The 8,654-nt window shown below is 34.8% G+C and overlaps 1 long non-coding RNA gene across 1 annotated transcript; it reads right to left on the bottom strand.

The window, feature by feature from the left end:
- Positions 1-1,763: 1,763 nt before the first annotated feature.
- Positions 1,764-4,701, bottom strand: LOC127986277 (uncharacterized). Its single transcript, XR_008160786.1, has 2 exons — positions 4,309-4,701; positions 1,764-2,050 (listed from the first exon to the last, which is right to left on the bottom strand). It is a non-coding gene; the product is annotated as an uncharacterized LOC127986277 (long non-coding RNA).
- Positions 4,702-8,654: the final 3,953 nt, after the last annotated feature.

Below are 8,654 nucleotides of genomic sequence, written 5' to 3'. Positions count from 1 at the left end.
TTTTTTTACGTCACTGTCCAGGTGCCAAGTCTCTAAAATATAATAAACCATTCCTTTCAAGAAAAATGAGGGAATCAGTGCACTTCTCAGAATTGCTGTCATTTAAGAAACTTAAAAAAGGATTGCAAGAAGTAAAGGCTTGAATACAGCTCTCATATCTGTTCTCTTTTCTGCCTAAATACATCCAGCCTTGCCACACAGGGTCAAACACTTTTACAAGCAGCTGGAGGGAAGGACGTTGCTGAGTGGCACTTTTCTAGAGGAAAGATTGTGTAATCACTCAGATGTTTCCTCTTCATTCATGCCAACAATAACGCATCAGCTGCCACTCTACAAAGAGAGATACTTTTATTTTATTGACATGATTTTGAGTAGGACTCTTGAGCTGACTCTTGGTATCGAAATCAAGTAGACAGTAGAAATGATTATCACGTCATTTGCAGTGCTTCATGGGAGTTGTTTTGATTCTCTGATTGGTGAAGATTTCTCTGATGATAATATAGTTTTTTTTCACCAGGAATTATACGGTTAAACATTTTGAAAAAAAAAAAAAGTTTAAATAATGCAGACTGACATCTTAAACCTGAGCTTATACCATAGATAATTGTTAATATGCTATTTGATTTTAGCGTACAAGCAAATTGTTGTTAGTTATTAGTTATTAGCTATAAGCATACATAAAGGATTTTGCTAAGTCCTTGTGTACATGATACTTTTCCAGTGGTGACAATTATGTACAAAAAAACTCTTAAAAAAAAAAATCATTATCATCATTATCATTAGATGCATAAAATGAACAAAATTAATGTCTAACCACAAGCAAGTTAAAACCAACTTAGATCAGAGATAAAGTTTGTATGATGCTCTAATCATGCTCATTCAACTTCATAATTTCTAAACAATTATAAGCACATATCTATTTCCCCCTAAGAACAAGAATTTCATCTAACTATCTTATGTAATTACCCATAACTGCATAGGGTGAGAGAGAGATATATATATATATAATTATATGGTTTTCTCTGGGGAAAGAAGTTGAGCATGACATTGCATATAATTACAAAAGTCAAAAACATCTCATGGAATGTTAATGATACTCGTACAGGAACACTTATCAGGAGGTTAATGAATTATTATTGCATTTCATCCACACTTAAAAAAAATATACATCATAAAATGCCTTATGAGTCACACAAGTTCAATTCAAGTTTATTTGTATAGCGCTTTTTACAATACAAATAGTTACAAAGCAATTTTACAGAAAATTATGTTTCTACAATATTTAGTAGTAGCTAGAAGTTTGTGCACGTTTGACAGGATTTTAGAAAAATAATAATAATAATAATAATACAAGACGTAGTCAGCTAGATGATGAACTATCAATATTAGTAATTAATAATTGTTATAAGTTATATAACAATATATAATATATATAAGTTATAAGATGTATTCTGGATTACCACTGAAATTCCGCTTTTGGAATACATAGAAAAGAAATGCTATTTAAAATGTAATTTATGTCATATGTACAGGGATAAAACACTTCCTTTTTCCTTTTAGAAAATCTCCAGACAAATATTTATTTATAATTTTTTTTAAATGGCAACTCAATTGCAAAATCCTTCCCGTGCACTGAAATATTCACTCCATAAAAAGTCCCACAGTCCAAGGAGCATTTATGTTCACTATACACCCTAACTGGAAATTTTGACACATTTTTAAAGCATAAAACATAAAACGGCAAGTAGATGACATGGGATAGATTGGGAAAACAAACTTTTTTTAATTACAAGTCAGAATAAACGTCACCAGACAGTGAGCTAATAGGTTTTTACAGATGATTTTGGTGAAAGGCTTTGTAAATTAAATTTAGTGTATAAAATGGACCTCTCCTGGTTCCTCTTTGGCTGGTCATCCCCTTATTCCTCTTGCCCTCATAAAGGCTCCTCCCTCTGTCGGCTCTGCTCCATAATCAAAGTCCATTGTTACTTCATGGCCTGAACCTCCATCCCTCCCCATTGTCCTCTGCTATTCCTCATCTTTTTGCAAGCTATGTTATAGGTAGAGAGAAGAGTTTGAGGCAAACAGTGAATTATTGCTAACTGAAGGACTACAGATAGTTTGAGAAAACATGTAGCATTGCAAAAATGTTACATCATTCTTTTGGTTTTCACACACACAGTCTTAGTCTCTTCCAGTATTGAAGCTAATGCATAAAAATTGGAATCTTGATACATGAATGACACTATTTATGTAAACATGTTGTGCTTTTAAATCGATGTAAATTCAGCCCAACTGCATATTTCATGTCGTTCCAAAGTGTCGGTTATGTATTGTAGTTTGGTCTAAACAACTTCAAAACATGTTTTTAAATTCCATTTTGTTGCCATTAATTATTTGAATTTAAACGGTTGGTTCATTCTTTTGCTGCATAGTCCATCCGCATTTTTGCTCAAAACACTGCACATTTAACATTCAGTGGCAATGCAGCATTTGCTGTGATCTAGATTTCACGAGTCAAAAAGAAATGCTTAAAAATGCTCTGTCACCAGAGACTTTCAAGGAATGTATAGAAATACAGTGAGACAGCAGCATAGAGCATGACTCCTCACCTAAATCTAAGACTGTTTTCTGCTCCAGCACAACCGTCGCCTGCTATTGTCATGATGAATAATGTTGCATTGATCTCAGTGCGCTCTTGAAGTACGCTCCACGCATTAATGAAATTCACAGCTCCACTCATGTAGGGATCCAGTACAAACAGCTTGGAGATAAAAGTCACAGTATCACTCAAAGCAAATTATCTTTGGTTTTCAACATGCATCTACGTTTAAAACACCAGCAAGAGAGGATACGGTCATGGAAAAGCATGTAGAGGCATACAATATCCGCTTTAACTTTTTTGTGTAAAATAATTTGCAGAATCATACATTATCTAATTCACTTTGAGACCTCTATAAAGTGTGATATTGTTTCTTCAACTTCAAGCACTTTTATGTCCTGGGGGTTGATTTTAAAACTAATTTATTTTAGCTTTTTTATTTTTGTTAAACGGGTTAGAGGTTGTTAAATAGGTTAGAGCACTGGTCTCAATCTCAATTCCTGGAGGGCCACAGGTCTGCACAGTTTGGCTCCAACCCTAATCATACACACCTGATCCAGCTAATCAAACTCTTCAGGATTTCTAGAAACTTCCAAGCAGGTGTGAGTTGGAGCTGGTTGAAGCTAAATTCTGCAGAGATGTGGCCGTCCAGGAATTGAGATTGAGACCACTGGGTTAGAGCATATTACACTGAACAAAATTATAAATGCAACACTTATATTGTGGCCAGACTAAGGCACACCTGTGCAATAATCATACGGTCTAATCATTGATATGCCACACTAGTGAGGTGGATGGATCATTTCGGCAAAGCAGAACTGCTCAACAACACAGATTTAGACAGATTTGTGAACAATATTTGAGAGAAATAGGCCTTTTGTGTACATAGAAAAAGTTCAGCTCATGAAAAATGGGGGCAAAAACAAAAGTGTTTTGCTTTCATAATTTTGTTCAGTGTAATACAGTTTGTCTAAAACTTTGTCAATTACAAATTAAAAATTATTTTTTGTCTATTTTTCAGTTACTTTGTCACATTGTATAAATTAATAAAATTTCCATCAATTCGCTTTAAGCTGCAGTCGGTAACTTTTGACACTAGCGGTTAATAAACAGAACTGCTTGCGTGTTGCGGAAGGACATTGTAGCTGGAGCTACTTCTCTCTGTTTATGTCTATGAAGAATCACAAAGGTACTGGGTTACTCCGCCGCAGTATCCCTGAAGCGATCTAAAATAGTCCGAAATATAAACACTTATAATAGGGGTACCCTAGTGATTCAGGACAGGCTGAAAACACGGTTTGGAAAATGGATTCATGGTGTACTTGCTTATTACATACACTGTATACTTTGAACACAAAAAAAGGGGAGCGGTAAGAGAAACAACCAATCAGAGCTGCGGTCCATAACTTTTTTTTATGTTCAAATTATACAAAATGTATATAATACATATAATAAGTAGTACACCATGAATCCATTTTCCAAACGGTGTAACCGTGGGCTGAAGAAATAAATATGTGAATATTTAAAAGAAAAGTCAAAAGGTAGAAAAAGTAACATTTTTAATCATGGAGACTGCTTAAACGTGAAAGTTATTCACAAAAAGTCCTGGAATTAACATTGAATAAGTAATATTGTCCATTCTGATTTCATTTAATTTCATGTTAGTCACAGTAGACCACCTAAACCGCTAACTGCCCATGTCTCACCTGTCACGAAGTACCTGCAGCTGTAATATGACATGCCGAAGAGAAGCTCTCCACTGCCATCCTCCCCAGGGGGACTGTCTCATTTGCTTGAGACTGCTGCCGCTAAGGTTCTCTGATAATAAAGGACAATGTCAGAGCCCACACAGCTCAACTCCCCCACCCCAACTTTACACTTCTTCTTCACGACTGGACCAGCCACTCAAATTAATCAGCCTGAAACAGCATCATCCCCAGCAACTCTGTCACTGTGCAAGTAGACAGAGACGTTCCAGACACTTCTCTGCTGCCTGTCTGGCCTGATTCATCATTAGTCCCAGCAGCCACAGCTGTGGCCGAGAGCTCCACCTGCCAATTAGGGGCACCTGTTCAAACTTTGCTGCCAGTCACTCACCATTCATGGTGCGTACACACCCCCACAGTTCACATTGAGCCGGGGCACTTTGACATTCTTTGCTGATTTGGTCTGAGATTTTGCAGAGGATGACAAAGTAATGGCTGAATAAATAAATGACTGGAAAGTGACAGATAAAACATTTAGCTATTTATAAGTAATATGCATTGAAAGGTTTTTAAACACCTTACAGAAAGGTCACTAAATATCATGTTGCTCAATGTCATATGCTTACAGTGTGGCCCCATCCGTGAAGCTTGTTCTGTGCCAGTAAGTGTGTCATTTAGATGACACTGAGCTGTAATAGTCGAATTCCTGGTAAATCCTAAACATAGTTCTGTTAAGAGTGTTTTCATTAATGTTTGGAGTAGAGGCAATTTTGACTGACATTAAATGTGTTTCTTAAAGGTTTGGGGGAGAATGAATCACCTATATAGCTCTTATATTAGGGCTGGTAAGCAATTAAATTTTTTTATTTAATTAATTAAATTATGTCGTGATTAAATAACGTAATTTATCACAAATTAATCGCACATAAAATTTGGCTGAGAAATTACTGCCAAAAGATCATTTAAAGTCATTTTTGTGTAAAGCATCAAACAGATGTTATAAAACGTAGATTCAGCAAGAAATATTTTGTTTGATAAAAATTATAACATATACTCTTTTGGAACATGAGGGTGCCTAATGATGGAACAATTGTAATTTTTAGGTTGATGAACTATACCTTTAAACATTTATTTCATTCATTTTTTATTATTATTGCTATATTGAAATATTAAATTGTTTATTTAATTAAATGATTTTCTAAATAATAAACTAAAACTGCCAGTAGGTGGTGGTAAATGTCTTAATGATTAAGTCATCGAGTCATTTATTCATTCATTTGATTCTTTCAAATGGCTGATTCATTCAGGAGTAAAGTAAATGGTTCTTTATGAATGGTCCATTGACTTATTAGGCTTATTTGACTTGAAGCAGATCATCACCATCAGACCAACCGGTGTGTAACATCACAGTACAGCAAGAGCTATAGAGAGCAGACGGATCTTTATGCTTATAAATAGCTCTCGAGGTACTTTGATGTTATACAACGATTGATCTGTGCAGCGGCGCTTCAAATCCAAGTCACCTATGGCCAATGGTTCAAAACGGCAAATGGTTCTCCCAATCTGTTCAAAACATGCATTAAGAAATTAAATGCCACTGTGTGTTGCTCGGAGATGAACAGTTCTGCTTTTAATTAATATTTTCATTGGCAAAACTGAACAAAACAACGTTTAAAATTACACAGTATTAACTTACTTACTGAACTGTTGTATAAAATCAGTATGAAATTTGCACCTGTGTGATATTGCACTTAGCATATTGCTCATGTGATATTTCTTAACTATATGATGTAAATATGAGACAAAAACATTTTAATCAACTCAATACTAGGTTTCCATCAGCCTTGGTATAAAAAATCCCACCACAGACTATGCCCTGGATAATAGAGTTCCATAATCTAAAGTGTTTCTGTACATTTTAACTGTAGCCCCTGACTATAGCATTTGCCAGCATTACCTTGCTAAATGGCTTGCATAATTAAAAAATAAACAATGCTACACATACCTTTGATTTTTACAACACAGGTTTTTAATAGTGTTTTTCTGTACATAAAAAAAAACTCTCTGGAGATTTTGACATGGTAATGGTTATGACAATGGTAATGTATTTGGTCTTGGTGGAATACTGTAGATCTGCTACACTGCTGCTGAGTTGCTGCTGCCATTGGTTATTGCTGTAGTTGTAGATTATTGCTGCTGCTGGTGCAGACAAGTTCAAGAACTGCAAATATATACGCTCATATGGTGCTGTCAGTATTTAAGACATACTGCTGCTGCAAAAATAGCATAAAATAATCTGTAGCAGATCTATAGGTGGAGCTGGGAAAGGTGGAACTCTAAAAAGTGAGCTGCAAAATGCTAACTAGGCATTTCAATGTAAAGCAGCAAGCAAGCTATTTTGTAACCTATCAGCATGTGCCAAGTCATTTAATGCGTGAATATCATCAGTTTACATTAAGGATCATCCTCCACCATCTAGAATTTCATGACAAAACTTGCCATTTATCAGGAAATGTAACTAATGTCATGGTGGATGTTATGGTGTGTTATGACATGGTATATGTTATGGCACACAGTCACAGGCCACTAGTGTTATATGGAGTGTTTTGTTCTATACTGTCCTTTTTTTTGTTCTCCCGCAGACTTTATCTCAGAGCTTGAAATGTATACAGATAGGTACTCAGACTAAATTCATTCAAGTTAACATCCAGAATAACAGATTTTAAACATGATTGCATTTAAATAATATGATGTTGCCGATGCTAAACCAAAGCACCACAAATGACAAAAAAAGGGTATTTTTTATTAGTGTTATAAAACATTAACCGTTAAAACATAACCGCAACTTTGCGGTACCTAAGTTTTTAAATGCAGACTAGGCCTACTGCATACATGTACCAAACGATTAACTAGGAAATAACTTTACTTTTAAAAAAAATAAACAGGAACTTTAAAAATATGATTAGATTAGATTAAATTAGATTAGATTAGATTAGATTAGATTAGATTAGATTAGATTAGATTCAACTTTATTGTCACTGCACATGTAAGGTACAAGGCAACAAAATGCAGTTAGCATCTAAGCAATAACAACCCATTCTCACTCCAAAGGCGTCAAAAACCGAAGCATGGTCAAGCGCCCCTAGCGTCACTTTTGTGACGCCAAATGTGCCTCTCGGCGTCGACTATCGAAGCACTACGACCTTCATTGCTTTCAGTGGGGAACTTTTGGCGTCAGAATTCGACACGACGAGAACATGAGATGTTTATCGCTATGAAATCACGTTCAAGAAGTCTCATTCAGCACACATCGCGATACTTGCTATCAGTTCCACAGTTTGGGTGAGTAGTCCTAAATACGCTCTTTTAATGCCTTTTATAAATGTATTCTGTCTTATTTATTAATCAGATTAGTGCCATATGTTTAATCGCTGTATTATATCGGTCATCCGCGGCTGTCTTTGAGTTTCATTGCGTTTAAATAAATGAACACAGCTGCTAATTAGTGTGATTAAACTATATTTGCCACGTGACGTGCCATAGACCTTCAATCCGTTTTATATTATTATTAATTTCAGGATCAATGATGTAAGTTGTGTTTGTAGTAAAATCATGGTAATCACGACACTTACAATAGTAATAAATGAAATGTGAAGTTAAAACACAGTAAACGGGACATTAGTAACTGTAACTGTAGTTTTACTATGGTATATTAATAATCAATACAACAATACAATAATCACCAAACCAGCTGTTTGTATCACTGTAATGTTAGTGTTTTTATGTGCTTTTATATGACAGATATCACAGTAATCATATGTTCTGTACCATGCTTTTAATACCTTTTAATGTAAATCCAAAAAAAAAAAAAAAAAATCAAATTAAAAATAAATAATAAAACATGCATTTTTCCATTTTGCAGTTCATATCAGTTTATATTTAAATATATATTTATATATATTTATTATATCTAAATATTTTGCTCACAGATCATTATTAACATTCTGTATATAATTCAATTTTATTTTCTCTCCCCTTTTTTTTTTTTTTTTTGTATATTTTTAGCTGAAAAGAGGTAAAGGAAGCCCAGTGGTGTTTCTGGAGAGGGATTCCTTCAGAAATGGAGAAGACAGAAAGCTGCGGAGGCAGATATTTGCAGCAGTAAGTCTGTGATAGTTTGTCCCTTTTATCAAACATTCCTGCTGTTATAAATTGTACAGCATTTGTTGTTTCTTAAACTGTTGCACTGTCCAAATACCCACACTTGCCATCTTTGCACTTGACCACTTGATTACTTATTTGACGTCTTTCCTGTATTTGACCAAGTGTTCGAGTGAGCATGATAA

Source organism: Carassius gibelio, chromosome B21 (genome assembly GCF_023724105.1).
Source record: "Carassius gibelio isolate Cgi1373 ecotype wild population from Czech Republic chromosome B21, carGib1.2-hapl.c, whole genome shotgun sequence".
Lineage (NCBI taxonomy): Eukaryota > Metazoa > Chordata > Actinopteri > Cypriniformes > Cyprinidae > Carassius > Carassius gibelio.
Note: the sequence above shows the minus strand (reverse complement) of the source record. Positions and strands in the feature narration are given on the sequence as shown.